This window comes from Ambystoma mexicanum, chromosome 3p (genome assembly GCF_040938575.1).
Source record: "Ambystoma mexicanum isolate Mex_15411 chromosome 3p, UKY_AmexF1_1, whole genome shotgun sequence".
Taxonomy (NCBI): domain Eukaryota; kingdom Metazoa; phylum Chordata; class Amphibia; order Caudata; family Ambystomatidae; genus Ambystoma; species Ambystoma mexicanum.
Genome location: NC_090925.1, coordinates 1,003,489,371 through 1,003,508,251, shown reverse-complemented (window position 1 = coordinate 1,003,508,251; position 18,881 = coordinate 1,003,489,371). Strand labels below are relative to the sequence as shown.

Below are 18,881 nucleotides of genomic sequence, written 5' to 3'. Positions count from 1 at the left end.
TACTTTACAATTGAGGCCGGCACAGCTCATATTTGAAGTTTCCTTATCACCTAGCAATGATATCAATATCCTGTGAGACTAAGGAAAGGGGGCTTTAACAGCTGGTAATGGCTAAGGAACTAAGGTACAGGTTCCAGCGAAGTGATGGCCGTAGCTTGATTTCCAGTGCCCTTGCTGAGCAGATACGCTCTCTTCACGGTTGTCATAGATATTAGCACCGCTGCGCGTTGTCCGGTCTGCGGTACATCGTAGTAAAGTTGTGAAGCGGCACAGCCACAATTTTGGAAGATAAGAGAAACCTATAAAAGAAAATGTCTGCCAGAAAGAATATTTCAAAAAAGGTAGCAGGCGCTCCTCTCTAGAAAGAACATGGCATGATAACCTGTTCTGAGATGAGAGTTTGCAGCACATGCTTTTTGCTCACTGTACCTTTCACAGATGGGAAATTTCCATTTGCATATCAGTTTTTGTCCCGCCCACACGGGCAGTCCAGCACCGAAATGCTATGACAATTCCCTTCTGAACAAGAGTACCAACAGCAACACCATACACGTGTTTCATCCCTGTTGGGCCTCATTAGTGATGTGAAGCTGTGCCTCTCTGAGCACAGTGAGCAGGGAGTCTACGTCTGGTTGCCCCCAGGTAACTCATGGTGACCAACCCCAAGTTCCTTACAAATATTTCAAAAAAGATAGCAGGCGCTCCTCTCCAGAAAGAACAAGGCATGAACACCTGTTCTGAGATGAGAGTTTGCAGTACACGCTTTTTGCTCACTGTACCTTTCACAGATGGGAAATATCCATTTGCATATCAGTTTTTGTCCCACCCACATGGGCAGTCCAGCACCAAAATGCTATGGCAATTCCTCTCTGAACAAGAGTACCAACAGCAATCCCATACACGTGTTTCAGCCTTGTTGGGCCTCATTAGTGAGGTGAAGCTGTAACTTTCTCAGCACAGTGAGCAGGGAGTCCACATCTGGTTGCCCCGAGGTAACTCAGGGTGACCAACCCCAAGTTCCTTGCAAATATTTCAAAAAAGGTAGCAGGCGCTCCTCTCCAGAAAGAACGTGGGATGATAACCTGTTCTGAGATCAGAGTTTGCAGCACACGCTTTTTCCTCACTGTACCTTTCACAGATGGAAATATCCATTTGCATATCAATCTTTGTCCCACCCACATGGGCAGCCCAGCACCAAAATGTTATGGCAATTCCTCTCTGAACAAGCGTACCAACAGCAAACCCATACACGTGTTTCAGCCTTGTTGGGCCTCATCAGTGAGGTGAAGCTCTGCCTCTCTGAGCACAGTGAGTAGGAAGTCCTTGTCTGGTTACCCCCAGGTAACTCAGGGTGACCAACCCCAAGTTCCTTGCAAATATTTCAAAAAAGGTAGCAGGCGCTCCTCTCCAGAAAGAACATGGTATGATAACCTGTTCTGAGATGAGAGTTTGCAGCACACGTACCTTTCACAGATGGGAAATTTCCATTTGCATATCAGTCTTCAGGTTATCATGCCATGTTCTTTTTGGAGAGGAGCGCCTGCTACCTTTTTTGAAATACCTGCCAGAAAGAATGTAGAAAGGAGCTACTCCTAGTTTTCATCTGTTAGGTGAGATGGATTGCAGGTGCGATGGAACGAGGCCCAGGATTGGAGGAAGCAGCCGGGAGCAGCAGGAGGCAGACGAGTAGATCGGGGCACCGGGTGTGCAAAGAGAGAGGGAAAGGGAAAGTGCTGTGATGAGTCGGGATGATTTGGGGCCTGTCCCGATGGAGAACTTGTTGGTGAAAGGTTGATCAGGGGTCTAGAATTGCGTACTTGGGCCCAAATAAGGACACAGACTCAGTGTGCGTCTTGCTTCTATTTATTCTGTACATCAACTGCCGTTCCCTCCTTTCCCGCCTCCCCTCCTCCCGCCTCTCTCCCTGTGCCTCTTCTCCTTTCGCTTTCCCTTAAAGGGGCCCAGTCTCTTTTCCCTTCACAACACCCCCCCTTACTTATCAAGTAAGTCCACAGTCTGCATTTCTTCAATGAGATGGGTGGGTCTTCTGGCCATTCTGTGGGGCCGTTCGGCGTGGTCACCTCTTTCATCGTCTGAGTCTACTGACGTGTGCGCTTCAGGTGGATCTGGGGGATCTGAGGGATCCTTCGGGTTCTCTGGCTCTTCCTTTTCTAGGGGCTTGTCCTCAGCTGGATCCTCTTGGAACATCCTCCGGAAGAATGATGCATTTCTGGTTATTTCTCCTTGGTCCCCTGTCGCAGTGATCATGGGCCCTTTCACTTCAGTCACTATCATCGGCTCGGGTCAGTGTGTCGAGTCAGTTTTCCGGCGCTGGCCCTGCCGGACTAGCACTGTCTCTCCAAAAGGAATTAGCAGTTCTCTGGCTTTCCGTTTCCTGTCGGCCCATTCTTTGGCCTTTTGTCTTTTCTCTGCTTCTCGTGGTCTTATTTCGTCGTCTTCCTCAGGTGTGTAGTCCTCGAGTTGGGGAAGCCGGGATCGTGGCTTGTACTTGATCATGAGCTCAGCCGGGGTGCGGCCGGTCACCTCATGTGGGGTGTGTCGGTAGCTTCTTAACATCTGCGAGATGGCTTGGGGCATCGAGGCCTGGTCTGTTGCCGCTTTCTGGCGGGTGCGCTTGATGTTCACCATGAAGCGTTCCACTATTCCGTTGGGCTGGGGCCATAGCGGGGTGATTCTTTGGTGGTGGAATCCTAGATGTGCCGCAAATTTCTTGAATTCTTGATCCTGGAATGGGGATCCGTTATCCGTTTTCACTGTTTTTGGAATGCCCCACTCGCTGAACAGTTCGTCTACCATGCCCACTACGTGATGGAAGGCTGTGGACTGTACATGTTTCACCAGTGGGAATCGGGAGTACTCATCAATGGCCACTAAGAGGTGACCTCCCTCTTCCAGTGGGCCGTAAAAGTCAAGTGCCACACGCTGCCATGGTCCCTCCGGGAGGGGAACTATCTGCAATGGGCATGGTGTTGAGCTGGCTGCGTTTATTTGGCATGAGCTGCAGTATCTTAATATGTCGAGCACGATAGTGTCCATGTGGGGAAACCACACCTGCTTTCGTAATATCTTTTTCGTGTTGGCCACGCCTCGATGACCTTTGTGTGCATTCATGACCAGGGGTTTCCTTAGGCTCTTGGGTGCTGAGAAGGGTGCCTTGGCTTGTTGTGGCTAGTTCGTTGTGTATTTTCTCCATTCTCGCTAGGTCTCTTCTGTCTACTCCCCCCCCCCCCGGCTCAAAGTGTTTCGTTGGCCACCTGTCGCCACTTATTCATGTTTGTGAGATGTATTGCTGCTCTGATGGTGGGGTCTGCTCTGCTCTTTTCTGCGAAGAGTTGTGCTGTGATTGCAGCGGGGAGGGCGTTCAGTGACCGGGTATGCAACGTATTCTTCAGCTTCTCCTTGCATCCCGGTGTCGGATGCTCCGTCTGGGTGGCGCGACAGGTAATCTGCGGGGTTGGCTTCGCCCCCAGGTTTGTGAATAATGGTATAGTCATATTCCTGGAGGCGAATGCCCCATCGCTCGATGCGTGGCGGCATCTTTATTTTCGGGTTGCCATTTTTTGGTGGTCCATTATTAGCGTGAAAGTGTGTCCAATGATCAAATGGTGACATTTTTTGCATGCCCAGACAGCGGCCAGACTATCGCACTCTGCCTATGAGTAGGCTTGCTAGCTGGTGTTCAATGCGCGACTGGCATATGCTACGATGTGGGTGTTGGTGTTTTGTTGCAGGTCGGTTTGGCCCAGTATTGCCCCTAGCCCTACCAGACTGGCATCTACAGTGATTTCTGTTCGCCATTGTGTGTTGAAGTATGCCAGTTGGCGGTTGGTTGCCTGTTCCCGTTTTATGCAGGAGAATGCTTGTTGGCATTGGTCTGTCCATATGAAGGGTTGGTCCTTGTTCAGCAGTAGTCGTAGCGGGCATGTGAGCTTGGCGTATTGTGGAAGGTAGCGGGCGCAGTACCCTGCCATGCCCAGAAATGAGAGAAGTTCAGACACATCTCTCGGGCTGGCCAGGTTTGTTATAATGCTGATTTTGTCCGGATCAGCTTTAATGCCCTGGTTCAAGAAACTGTGTCCGTAGAAACATAGGGTGTGAGTGTTGATCTCACATTTCTGGCTGTTGAGTGTAAACCCGGCATTATGGAGGATGTGACAGACTTGGTGTAAAGACTCGTCGTGTTGGTCTTAGGTGACTCCGAAGATGAGAATGTTGTCACTGTAATTGAATGCATTGGTGACTGGACTAATTAGCCTGCGGATTGTTTCCTGGAAGATCTCTGCGGCAGGTGAGATGCCGAAGATCAGCCGTTTGTAGCGAATAGACCCTCGTGGGTGATGAAGGTTGTGATGGGTCTTGATTTGGGGTCGATGACCAGCTGGTGCTAGCCTTGTTTGAGGTCTAATTTTGAGAACTTGGTGTCTTGGTTCAGTCTTATCAGCTTGTCTTCTATGGTCGGACCTGGGTGTCTTTCCCATTGAATGGCTGCGTTGGGGATCCTCATATCTATGCAGAGACGAAGGTGTCCGTCTGCTTTGGGGACAACTACTAGCGGGGACACCCATGGTGCGGGTCCAGTCGCTCTCTCTATGATGTCGTTTTTTAGTAGTGTCTGCAGTTCGTGGGTGACCTTGGCTTGTAGATGAAACCCTATTCACCTGGGGTGTTGTGGCACTGGTCGTACCGCCGGGTCAATGTGCAGCTTGATTACATTGTCTTTCAGCATGCCGACTCCTTCAAACAGGCCGGGGTAGGCAGTTTTTAGTGTCTTGATGTCTAGGGGCTTCTGATCGATGGCCTGTATGTATTGGGATTTGGGCAGGAGCCCTTGAATCCCTTCTGATTGATCATAGTGGATATCGATGAGGTGTAAAGCGAGGGCTCTTTTACGGTTGAGTAGGCACCTTCCTGTCACCGGGCTATGGATGACATGTATCGCCGTCTGGACTCTTTTCCCTCTGTGTATCAGGTCATACGTGAATTGTCCTTTGGAGGTCAGTAGTTGCGTTGCACCCCATTGGAAGATGTGGGCGTGTGATGGTTGTAGCAGGAACTTGTCGGTCAGGTGTTCATACTTTTGGTGGCTCATGACGTTGACGGTGGTGCCCGTATCCACCAGGAACGGGGTGTCAATTCCCCCTAGGTGTACGGTCACCCGGGGTGCTGTGCTGTTGTCTAAGGCGTCAGAGACGAGGCAGATGTACTCTCTGCTGTATCGGTCATATTCTGCGTATTGTTCCGGTTCTGGTGGTTGTTCTTCGAAGGGTGGGTTCTCATATGGGTCCCTGGTGGCATTCTCCCTTCAGAGTTCTTCGTAATGGTATGATTGCATGTGGTATATTTGTTCATGGCTGGCGTAGATTTCGTTTGCCGGTTCTACCTGCAGGTTCTCTACTGCTCTGATGAACCCAGAGTTGGCCATGGGTCTTTGTTTGATGGTCTTGGTGTTCCCCCGTTCGGGGTACGGTCGTGAGTTGAAAGGTCTCGGCGTTTCAAAACGCCTCGCTGGCATTTGTTGATTCAGTGGCCGGTATGTTGGTAGGAGGGGTGCTTTCTCCCGGCACATGCTTTGGAAGTGATTTTCTTAGCCACACCTCATGCACATTTGGCCTATTGCGGGGCACTGTCCTTTGTGTGGAAATTCAAAACCACAGCGGTAGCACTGCCTTTCTAGTGGTGTTCGTCTCGTGGAGTTCAACTGGTCTTGTCTTTAAGTGTTGCCGAGTTGGCAGCCTGGTTGGCTGCTGGTGATGGCCGCTATGGAGTCTGTCTTCTTTGGGTTCCATATATGGGCAACCTGGATGTCCACCCTCTCGTATACTCTGGCGAGCTCCAATATCTCCTTCAGGGGTAACGGCTTCTTTAGTAGGTGTTTGCGAAATATTGAGGACAGACATCCCTCAATAACTCTTAGGCGGATGGCTTCGTCGTCATTGAAGTTGGCGAAGTCGCAATATGTGATTTTCCTCTGAAGACGTAGTATGAACTGTCCAATTGTTTCCTGGGGCATCTGGGTGCTCTGGTTGAAGATATAGCGTTCATTGTCTCTGTTTGGAACGACTACTAGGCAACTATTGATGGCTTTGATGAGTTTTTGATATGTCGTCCTTTCTGCTAGAGGGATGGTTTTGATGACGCTCTTTATGTCTTTCCCAACCAGGTTTTTGAAGATGTCTAGTTTGTTTGGCGCATCTTGGTTTCCTACAGCCCTCATGAATTCTTCGAATGCGTCCATCCACTCCTGCCACCTCTGTCCCTGATTCTCCTGGGGTTCTAGTGGGAACGGGTTCAGGCGGCGTAGGAATGAAACAGGGTTGGTGGTAGTTACTCCCGGTGTGGCGGGTGCCGTAGTGTCTACTGCTGCGCTCCCTTATTGTGACATGGCTGATGGTGCCTGGGCGTGGTTGTGGCACCACTACCAAAGTCCTCATTTTCAAGTGTCTTATTACTATGACTGATGTGTGTGCTTTCACGTGGCTTCTTGTTATGACTGATGTGTGCCTTTGTTTCCTTGCTTTCAAGTGGCTTATCTCTATGACTGATGCATGCCCTTGTTTCCTCGCTTTCAAGTTGCTTACCGCTATGACTGATGCATGTCTTTGTTTCCTCGCTTTCAAGTGGCTTATTGCTATGACTGATGCGTGCCTTTGTTTCCTCGTTTTCAAGTGTCTTGTTGCTATGGCTAATGCTTGACTTTGTATCTTCGTTTTCAAGCGTCTTGTTGCTCTGGCTAATGCTTGCCTTTGTTTCCTCGTTTTCGAGTGGCTTATGGCTAGGGCTGATATGTTTGCTCTGTGCCCCTCTCCTCACATGCCGGGTCCTCCCACTCTCCATACCTCTGGGGTGTCTCTTTTCGCCAGCACGTGGCTCCTCCGATCCTCCTGGATCCTCCGGTCCTTCGGTGAGCGATACGCTGCGTTCGTTTCTGTGCGGCTGGGCCTCCTCCCCCGACGTCCTGCGGGTCTCCGTCAGTCTTCTGTGTGGGCGGCAACCTCTCCACTCCTTCTTCTGTGCTGGGCTGCCGGACCTACTGACCGGCACTGCTACTTAGCTTCTTGCTGGGGCGCTGAGTCCCTCCGTGACTCCGGAGGCTCTCCATGTGTCTCCTTCTCTTTCACTTTTCTTCTGGCCTGGGTTGCCGGATCTCCTCACCAGCGCTGCTGCGTTGCTTCTTACTGGCGGCGCCGAGTACCTCTGTGACTCCGGCAGCTCTCCATGCTCCTAGAAGGCGGGGTTCTCCTCTGCTCGTCGCCAGTTGTTATGGGCGTACTTGCGCCCAAATAAGGACACAGACTCAGTGTGCATCTTGCTTCTCTTTATTCCGTACATCAACTGCAGTTCCCTCCTTTCCCACTTCCCCTCCTCCTGCCCCTCCCCCTGTGCCTCTTCTCCTTTCGCTTTCCCTTAAAGGGGCCCGGTCTCTTTTCCCTTCACAACAACATACAATTATCAAATGAAAGGCAAATGAAGCCACATAATATCTACTTTACAATTGAGGCCGGCACAGCTCATATTTGAAGTTTCCTTATCACCTAGCAATGATATCAATATCCTGTGAGACTAAGGAAACGGGGCTTTAACAGTTGGTAATGGCCAAGGAACTAAGGTACAGGTTCCAGCGAAGTGATGGCCGTAACTTGATTTCCCGTGCCCTTGCTGAGCAGATACACTCTCTTCACAGATGTCATAGATATTAGCACCGCTACACGTTGTCCGGTCTGCAGTACATCGTAGTAAAGTTGTGAAGCGGCACAGCCACAATTTTGGAAGTTAAGAGAAACCTATAAAAGAAAATGTCTGCCAGAAAGAATATTTCAAAAAAGGTAGCAGGCGCTCCTCTCTAGAAAGAACATGGCATGATAACCTGTTCTGAGATGAGAGTTTGCAGCACATGCTTCTTGCTCACTGTACCTTTGACAGATGGGAAATATTCATTTGCATATCAGTCTTTGTCCCGCCCACACGGGCAGTCCAGCACCGAAATGCTATGACAATTCCCTTCTGAACAAGAGTACAAACAGCAATCCCATACACGTGTTTCAGCCTTGTTGGGTCTCATCAGCAAGGTGGAGCTGTGCCTCTCTGAGCACAGTGAGCAGGGAGTCCACGTCTGGTTGCCCCCAGGCAACTCAGGGTGACCAACCCCAAGTTCCATGCAAATATTTCAAAAAAAGGTAGCAGGCGCTCCTCGCCAGAAAGAAGATGGTATGATAACCTGTTCTGAGATGTGAGTTTGCAGCACATACTTTTTGTTCACTGTACCTTTCACAGATGGGAAATATCAATTTGCATATCAGTCTTTGTCCCGACCCCATGGGCAGTAAAGCACCGAAATGCTATGGCAATTCCTCTCTGAACAAGAGTACCAACAGCAATCCCATACACGTGTTTCAGCCTTGTTGGGCCTCATCATTGAGGTGAGGCTGTACCTCTCTGAGCACAGTGAGCAGGAAGTCCTTGTCTAGTTGCCCCCAGGTAACTCAGGGTGACCAACCCCAAGTTCCTTGCAAATATTTCAAAAAAGGTAGCAGGTGCTCCTCTCCAGAAAGAACATGGCATGATAACCTGTTCTGAGATGAGAGTTTGCAGCACATGCTTTTTGCTCACTGTACCTTTCACAGATGGAAATATCCATTTGCATATCAGTCTTCAGGTTATCATGCCATGTTCTTTTTGGAGAGGAGAGCCTGCTACCTTTTTTGAAATATCTGCCAGAAAGAATGTAGAAAGAAGCTACTCCTAGTTCCTTGTTTGTTTCCATGGCAGCCATCTGTGAGGGGAGATGGATTGCAGGTGCGAGGGAACGAGGCCCAGGATTGGAGGAGGCAGTCGGGAGCAGCAGGAGGCAGGCGAGTGGATCAGGGGACTGGGTGTGCAAAGAGAGAGGGAAAGGGGAAGTGCTGTGATGAGTCGGGATGATTTGGGGCCTGTCCCGATGGAGAACTTGTTGGCGAAAGGTTGATCAGGGGTCTAGAATTGCATGCCAACAGCACAGGGGAAGGCCTGCATTTCAAGGTCACTGATTGACGTGGATGTTCACCATGTCACATGCTATTTGAGTAATAACCCTTAAAGCAGGTGACTTTACCTGATGATAACGGCCCAAGACCAAGCTATGCTTACAAGCTAGTACCATGTAACCTGCGCGTGCTCTGATTGTGAAACATGTTTCATCTGTAACTTAACACTATCCTGTAAACTATACCGTAATTTCTAGCGCTTTGATACCTGTGATACCTCTGGGTCCTGGGCGCTAAGAACAAATGCAATAAATAAAATAAATAAATGCAATTATTAGTGCCATTACCAGGCATTATATTAAAGTCCCCGCCAATGGAGGCATAGCTCCTAGAACCCTGGCTTGTTGTCTGGAGTGCCAACAGCTTTTAAAAAATGTTTTGAAGCACTTTGGCAGCCATTTGAAAAGATACAAAGCTGCAGAGAAAAATTGAGACTGGAATTACTACTAGTCCCTACTCCATTTCTGTGGGGCCCATCAGTGCGGTGAGGCGGGCGGTGCATACAGTAATGGAAGGCGGTCCAGGGAGGAGCAGAGGGTCTGTGGCCACGAACTTCAAGAGGCAGGTGAGTGCGTCATGGTACCTGGTGCAGAGGTGATATGGGGCAAGTGCTGTATGCAGAGGCGGAGGGTGGCCGGTTCGGGGCGAGAATATGGTGGTCAGATGCTGATTATGGGTGTTTTGAGGGCTGCCTGGCACCCAAGGGTGCGCATGCAGTCACGTATGTGTTCTGGGTGATCACAGCATGTCACCCATGGGGATGGCTGTGATCACGTGCATACAACTAATAAATACGGGCGGACGACTTCCCGCCGGCCATTTGCCTCCGAACTCCCTGTCTGAGAGCCTTATAGTGGCCATGTTGGGCGCAGCGCGCACAATGGCCATGACAGACCATGACAGGCCGCTCTGCCTCCCTGAGTACCCTCACGCCACCTCTCTTGGAGTAATAAAGTCTTGCAAGGCTCCAGGTGACCCACTGAACATTGATGTACGCTGTAGTTTTAAGCTGTCTTCCCACATGTCCAGTATGCCTAAAATGGACCCAGAAAACAGTTCATCAGTGTGTTGGCGGCACACGCACTACCGTCACCCACTGATGGATTATGTATATAGGTATAAATTGCAATGTTTTAATGAACCCACTGTAAATTGTTGTCAGTTTCATTTGTCTTTACCCTTGGCATGGGATGTTGTGACAGCACCGCGGCACCAGGGGGTGCGCATGCAATCGCATATGTGTTCTGGGTGATCGCAGCATGTCACCCACGGGAACGGCTGTGATCACATGCATATAATTAATAAATACAGGCGGACGGCTTCCCGCCCGCCAGTTGCCTCTCAACTCCCTGTCTGAGAGCCTTATTGCGGCCCTGCTGGGTGCAGAGTGTGCAATGGCCATGACAGGCCGCTCTGCCTACCAGAGTACCCTCACACCATGGGGGTCAGACAGTTTGGAAAGGAATTAAAGGCCCATACCAAGAGGTCAGGCCCACATTACGAGATCTCTGATTGGCTGCGTGGCTGAAAACATCCCTGAGCCAGGTGCTAATATGTTGTTCAGATACCAGCGTCGAGCAACTCATGCACAAAAGATATCACATTGCCAACAATGCCCCGTTTCACTGCAGAGCTGATCACCCAGTCCGAGGACTACAAGTCCCAGAATGCATGCAAAAAAACCAGTACTGGATAAGTGTATCCCCCATGAGCACGTGGAATGCTGACATGTCTGAAAGCGCCTAGATAACCTTTCTTGGTATTCTCGGTTGCAGGGGCGTTGCTATGGAGGGGCTAAGGGGGCTATAGCCCCTGGTGTTTTGGTTGTAGCCTCGGATAGAATCTCAAGAGCTACAGCCGAAAGGCTAGCTAGCCCCCAGTCCCAACATCAGCGTAGACCCGGGTCTTTTCCAGACCTAGCAACTCCCTTGCTCGGTTGTACTCAGGGCCGACCTTAGGGCAGGGTGCTGGCCGGGGCGACCGCCCGGGGCACCATGCCTCCCCCAGGATGCTATTAGCACCCTGCCACGCCAGCTCGGAGGAGTCATTCAAGGGCTCCCACGAGGTGACATAGTGGGAGAAGGCGCGGCAGGCACGAGTGCCCTATTCCAGTGATAAACTCCCTGCCAGGTGCTGGAACAGGGAGTTAGAAAAAAATGTGGCGCTCCTGCCCACCCCTCTCCCTCTCCTCCCCCTCTTGACCAGGGGCGTTCAGAGTGGGGGGGGGCGCCAATTCTGCTCAGAGCGCTGCTGCTGCTAAGGCAGGCCCTGGCTGTACTGCAGTGTGATCTAACGTTTGCTTAGTATGCATCAGACAGATTTCAAAGCTTATTGGGCTTCAGCGTACAGCTCGCTGATAAAATGTGTGACATTGGTAAAGCGCCCAACTGACATTTCCCTAATCACAAAAGAATCTGGGAATTTAGCACCTCGAAGTCCGAATATTACAGAGTAAAACAATTCATTACACTGCAGGAACAAACGCATTACAAGATGAACCGAATATTGCATTGCACTGAGCATGCTTTGATTATTCGAGGACCCCCCTGGACTCCAAGCCGGCTGCAGTAATACTTATTAATGACAGTCGCATCATGGGAGGTGTAGCGGGAGTCCAGAGCGTGATGCTCGGTGACAGCTACAGGCGGCGCGCGTCTGGAGGAGGAGGAGGAGGAGCGGAATGGCTTATAAGGTTCCGAAGAAAGGCTTCTGCGGCGCCTTTAAGATCCTGAAGTGCGGTTTGCTAATTGGCCATCTTATGATGCGAAGATATTCCCAGGGGACCACTTGATGCTGCTGTTAGGGGAGTGACTTCGTCTAACGAAAGAAGAAAGCTTGTGCTCGCCAATTAGAGAGAAACATGCTAACGTTTTCTTGTTCGCCTCTGCCGGTGCGCAATGCACTGCTGACAACGGGGAGGAGGACGGGAGAGGTGGGACGAGAAATTAGGCGGATGTAGGATGGTAAGTAGGCGTAGCTTACAAACATCGCTTCCATCTTGAAACTGTAATGAATGCATGTGAGGCAATAGGACCCGCGCAAGAAAACGAGCACTTGCATGTAAATGATGTTGTTTAAAATATGCAGTGTTCTCCATTTGCACTCTATATAAGACCGGCAGATGTGTAAACATTTTGTAGTCCAGAAATGAGCCTTGCGTGGGACAATATTTAGCACTTCATCTTTACAGCACCCTGTTTTTTCCCTCAAAATTAGGATTAAAGCCATCGATCTCCCATCTAAATTTATGTTAAACTACTCAAAGAATCATTGCAGATAGGTTGTAATTGGTTATTTACAGCGCACTTAATAACCAGATGTTTCTAAGCATAGAAACAGGGATCGAACCTGTGTTGCTCCACATCTTCTTGCTTCCAAGGCGAGCACATTGCCCCTGAGCTATCATCCCGAGACAAAGTGTGAGAGAGAGAGACCCCTGCACAGTGCGAGTGAGTAGTTCACCAGCCTGTATTTTTATTCCTTTGCACTGATGTAGCAGATGAGCTCCTCTGAAATGAACTAATTGAGATCTTTGCTGGAACATGAGGGAAAGGAAAGAACCCATGGATGGGGACTGGTGCTGTGAGGAATTCCACCATCCGAACGGTGGGTGTGTGCTCACCTGGGATTTTTTTAAATGTTTATTTAAATGGAATGATCTTAGACCAACTTCAGGAAGATATGTGGGGCTGAAAACACACATTTTCCTATGCTCACACCACGACAAACGCATAGACATGTGTACTCTGGGTGGGCATAGCATACAGATACAGTCCGCCCTGTCATATTTAATTGGGCTATGACAGCCAGGAGTACACTGTATCTTCAGAATGGGGGAGGACCAAAGCTTCCCCCTGCCATGGCCAGTCTGATAAACTAACAAAGGCTTCATGGATCCACCGTGCTCTTTTATTGGGGTCTGCATCTGGTGGCAGCGATTACCATACTAATAGAGTGTACTTCAAACAGGCTCACATGGGGCCTGGCTGCATAGGTTAACAAAATAGACAGGAAAACAAAATAAAACGTTCATATGTAACTGTGTCAAACTGAAGCCAGCTCCCACCCACAGTATCAATGACAGTGAGCTGTCATGTCTGGGACTACAGGTTTACAATAGTCCACCCCACAGAGGGACACCACTCATAAGGCATGAGAATGTGGTTTGCAGAAGCCAGAGAGTCTGGCTTGCCACAGCTTCAAGACTGACCTGCAGCTTTAATCTGGAACCACAGAGAGATCCATTAACCATAGAGACTATTTGATCCACAACAGACAGGGAGATGGGTGGGACTTGGTATCACATGTTTCCTCAAATTAGTGCAAGCCACAAAGCATAACAAGGGAGCCTCCCAACATTGAGGTGCGTTTGTGGGGTTCCCCCCCACCTGAGATTTTTTTTAAAAATAATATGCTGAAATTATGCTTTTTACAACTCCATTTTTGGAAAAATGTTTGTAAAAATCAATGCAATTGACAGTTGATTCTCTAGGCTAACACATGAAAACAATGAAGTAAATGCCATGTTACCAGCTACATAGGAGCACTTGATACCATTTCCATAAGGTTGCAGCTGCAACCCGTCTATCTCAGTAATGGCCATTGTAAATTGCATGCAAGAGTCTGCTGCCACCAACCTATCTATGCCATTCATGGTCACTTTAAATTACATGCATGAAGCGATTCAGCCTTCATGCATATGATTTAAAGTGACTATTACTACCATGGCTAGGTTGTGGCAGCAGCTTCATGCATGTGATTTAAGTGACATTACTGGCATTGATAGCACAAACTATCTGTGCCAACAATGGTCACTTTAAATCCACTGACTGTTGGTGACATTTGTAATTTGAGGGGTTCAAATATTTCCCCCAAATATGCCAGAGTGACGAAGTTTTAGCATGTGAACACGAACCAACGTAGGGGGTCGGGACGTTTCCCTCCCCCTGGGGAATTTTTTGAAAATATTGGGTTAAAATGGTGCATTATACAGCACACTTTCTGTGCAAAACAGGGTAAAAAGCCAGACAATTTTCAAGTCACCAACAGTACACACAAGCATTTCCCAAAGCATTTTCATAATGCCTTTGCACACAATTTATGCCAGTGTAATAATATTTTCTACATTTTCACCCTGACTGTGTCCATTTATTTCCATGCTGGCTGCACCAATATATACCAGAATTCCTATATAAGAACATACTCATTCTTGCATTACACAGAATGCCAGTAGTTATACTGTAAGGAAACATGCCCATATTGGCTGTGCTAATACATGGCAGTATCCCTACTTAAGAAAATTAAATTCTCCTTTTTAGCTTTGCCTTTAAAAATGCCATTATAAAATAAGAAAACATGTCCAGACTGGCTGCACAATGTACTCCAGTCTAGACACGTAAAAACACTTACATTTGCTGCATGCTTGGTGCACAGTAAACAATGTCATGCCACAGTAATAAATAGCTACCCTGGCTTCATCAAAATGCCAATCTAGCCATATAATAACTCTTATCATTCTTACTTTATCATAGATGCCCAGAATAAAATGTCATGTCACAGTAAGAAATAGGTAGACTGTCTGCACCAAAATGCCAGTATAGCAACATAACGCATATAATGCTTGGTTTATCATAGATGCCCAGTAAAAAAAACATCATGTCAGAGTAATAGAGGGCTAGACTGCTTCCTGCAAAAATGTCAATCTAGCCAAGTAGTAACACTTAACATGCTTACTTTATCATAGATATCCAGTAAAAAATGTCTTCCACAGTATGAAATGGCTAGACTGCCTCCCCCCCCACCGAAATGCCAGTCTAGCCACATAATCACACATATCATACCTTGGTTTATCATAGATGACCAGTAAAACAAAACATCATGTCACAGTAATAGAGGGCTAGACAAAATGCCAATCTAGTCAAGTAGTAACACTTAACATGCCTGCTTTATCATAGATATCCGGTAAAAAATGTAATTCCACAGTATGAAATGGCTAGACTGCCCCCCCAAAATGCCAGTCTAGCCACATAATAACACATATCACACCGTGGTTTATCATAGATGACCAGTAAAACAAAACATCATGTCACAGTAATAGAGGGCTAGACAAAATGCCAGTCTAGTCACGTAGTAACACTTAACATGCTTGCTTTACCATAGATATTCAGTAACAGATATCATGCCACAGTAAGAAATATCTAGACTGGCTGCCCCAAAATGCCAGTCTAGCCACATAATAACACATCATCATTTAAAGATGATTTTTATACTGGGCATCTATGATAGATGTGCAATAAAACGTGTGCTGTCCTGCGCCACCACCGGCTCCCAGCCTAGCACAAAAACACACACACACAGCATTCGCTCACTCATTCACAGGCAGACCCATAGATCATTCACTCACCGACACTGATTCACACATATAAAATATGTAGGCATTTTTAAAAAAAATATCAGCGCTGGCTGTCTCTCACTAACCAGCTAGTGCTGATATTAAATATAAAAAATACCTGTGAGTGGCACGCCGTCCTGTACAGCGCCACTCACAGGGTGATTTTCTTTTTTAAATCAGCGTGCGACTGCTAGGGGGGCGCACCAAGCACCAGGGAAGAGCAAGGAGGTGCAGCCCCTCCATCTGGCCCACCCTGGCTCCAGCACCAGTACAGGGCTCTCCTAGCAGAGTAAAGGCACAATGAAAGAGAAAAGACTGGGGTATTAACTTGTAGCAAAACTATTATTGACATGTTTGTTTTTCTAATGAACAGCGGTTATTGTTCGCCATTTTATTTTGTTCAGTATATTGAGCTGAAAAGGACGAAAGGTTGAATTGGTTGGAGGCGGGATTTGAGTTTGTGACGTGCAGGCTGTGAGAGTCGATCTTAAAAGTCGTGCATCCAAGCACGACACTTACCATGCTTTGTCCACAAAAGGCATGGTGTGCTTTTCCATTGCATTTTATCAGCTCAGTAAGTTGCCGGCAGCAGCGCGTGTTGTTTGGATGCTCCTCCTTACTGTAGGCAGCCTGCTTGTTCAGTTGTAGTGCAGAGTAGTGCCCAGGTGATACGCAGGTTAGCAGCCTTTCCCTCCTTTTACAATGCTGGCTGCACCTGCAATGATGTACTTGTGGCATCGATGTTGGAGTGTTTGCATGCATCGTGCACCTTCTCTCATGCTGCTTTGGCAGTTTCATGTGGTTGTTTATAGCTGCTCCCGCGTTACTTTGCTTATATGAGGAAGAACTTGTTATACATTAAAATGGACGCGCCTGTGAAGGATTGGCCACAAGACAAGAATAGCCTCGTAACTGAGTACAGGGGTGGAGACGATGACAATGATGACGACGTCACTAGTGGTTAGTGTGTTGAATGGCATGGCTGTTTCTGGAGAAATATTTAATAATAAAAGACTTACAATGCAGTTAAGGCGCCGCCCCGCTATGCATTAACCGGTCACACACGGCCCTGGTGAAATATGGTGAAATAGTCTCCGGCTTTACCTTTGCATACACAGTGGAATGTTTCGACTGTTTCCGTTCCAGACTCGGCTCAATTCATGAACTGTTTTGGGCTGCAAGCGGGATGATAAGAAGGAAGGAGGTTTGTATTACTAGGGATAAAATGTCCAGGGTTTTGATAAATACATGATTGTATTTTTTAAACAAACATTGGCAATGTCAACAGTTTGGACTTTTGTGTAGGCATGGTAAAGGCACAATACCATACTGGTATTAACTACCCATTGTTGGTAGCAGGTGCAAAATGGTGTGAGTACCTGAGCATCTAATAACAGTAGCAGGAAAAAGCTTAAAATGTATGCAAACGCCAAAAATGTTGGCTTTGCCAATGCTTGTTTTAAACAGGACTTCAGTGGCTTTGCCAATGCTTGTTTTTAACAAGACTTCAGTGAAGGACACTTAGAGTGCTTATAAATCGAGTGGCTGAAGGCAGGCCTGGTAATCATTTGTATTACACCAGTAGCGTGTTTACAGCTCCAATTAAGGGCCTGATTCACAGATCGATTTCCAATGGGATTGCACCATTATAAAATGCTTCAGTTAATCAGGCCTTAAGTCATTAACTTGCAAAAGACTACTTTGAACAAACACTGGCAGGCACTTTGAATGCAAAGTCTGATGGTAAGGCTTGATTAAAGCGAGCTTAAAGAGTACCCATAAGAAGGTGTCTTGGGTGGGCAGAGGCAGGAATGAGTGGGAATGGCAATAGGAATTAGCATGGCCATGGGCAGGCAATGGGTGGGCACATAACCAAACAACGCCTACAGACTCTGTGCCCCTCCTCATATGTTATTCCTCCCTACCTGTACTCCAATGCAATAGTTTCAGCTTATAGGTGTTTCAAGTGACACCTACTAGCCCAAACTAAAAAGTGCCTGCTAATTTCCTTTGAAACCTTCACATGAAAAGTAGACTGGAATCTGACAGCATAGATGAGATAGTGGGCAGTTATTTTTAAGGTAATTTAAATTCAGTTGCAATGACCTCACACAACTCATCACCCATCCCACACACAGGCAACACCCTCAACCTTTTGATCGCAGGAAAAAATCATGCCTCGTGGATAATCCAATCAGGGTATCGTGGTCTGACCACTTTGCTATCTATCCCCTTCACACTCACAGTACCACACAAAATCCCACCACCTGTCACACATCCCCCTCGCCTCCCACCCAGACAAACCAAACATATTACAGACATAGCCTTAACACCACTTATACCACTCCTCCTTCCCCACATGCACACCCCTCCATTCTACTCCATCAATAAAACACCATCATCACACATGCACTTGACAAAATTGCACTCCTGAAATTACAAAAACACCACAACCATCACAAACCATGAAATTCAAAAAAGGTAGCAGGCGCCCCTCTCTCAGAAGAACAAGAGGAATTGCCATAGCATTTCGGTGCTGGACTGCCCATGTGGGCGGGACAAAGACTGATATGCAAATGGATATTTCCCATCTGTGAAAGGTACAGTGAGCAAAAAGCGTGTGCTGCAAACTCTCATCTCAGAACAGGTTATCATGCCATGTTTTTTCTGGAGAGGAGCGCCTGTTACCTTTTTTAAAAAATATTTGCAAGGAACTTGGGGTTGGTCATCCTAAGTTACCTAGGGGCAAGCATACGTGGACTCCCTGCTCACTGTGCTCAGAGAGGTGCAGCTTCACCTCACTGATGAGGCCCAACAAGGCTGAAACACGTGTATGGGGTTGATGTTGGTACTCTTGTTCAGAGAGGAATTGCCATAGCATTTCGGTGCTGGACTGCCCATGTCGGGACAAAGACTGATATGCAAATGGATATTTCCCATCTGTGAAAGGTACAGCGAGCAAAAAGCGTGTGCTGCTAACTCTCGTCTCAGAACAGGTTAACATGCCATGTTCTTTCTGGAGAGGAGCGCCTGTTACCTTTTTTTGAAATATTTGCAAGGAACTTGGGGTTGGTCACCCTAAGTTACCTGGGGGCAACCAGACGTGGACTCCCTGCTCACTGTGTTTAGAGAGGCGCAGCTTCACCTCACTGATGAGGCCCAACAAGGCTGAAACACGTGTATGGGGTTGCTGTTGGTACTCTTGTTCAGAGAGGAATTGCCATAGCATTTCGGTGCTGGACTGCCCATGTGGGCGGGACAAAGACTGATATGCAAATGGATATTTCCCATCTGTGAAAGGTACAGTGAGCAAAAAGCGTGTGCTGCAAACTCTCATCTCAGAACAGGTTATCATGCCATGTTCTTTCTGGAGAGGAGCGCCTGTTACCTTTTTTTGAAATATTTGCAAGGAACTTGGGGTTGGTCACCCTAAGTTACCTGGGGGAAAC

General features: G+C 47.8%; 1 protein-coding gene across 2 annotated transcripts in view; it reads left to right on the top strand.

Annotated features, from left to right (window-relative positions):
• DLGAP4 (DLG associated protein 4) overlaps positions 1–18,881 on the top strand; it is a 1,951,934-nt gene that overhangs the window by 1,164,489 nt on the left and 768,564 nt on the right. The window contains exon 1 of one of the 2 annotated variants that reach the window (XM_069652305.1): positions 11,850–12,004. The exons of the other annotated variant lie outside the window; for it this stretch is intronic. The gene's annotated coding sequence lies outside the window, so the exon portion shown is untranslated. Of the gene's footprint in view, positions 1–11,849; positions 12,005–18,881 lie in introns of those variants that run through there. 2 annotated transcript variants of the gene reach the window in all.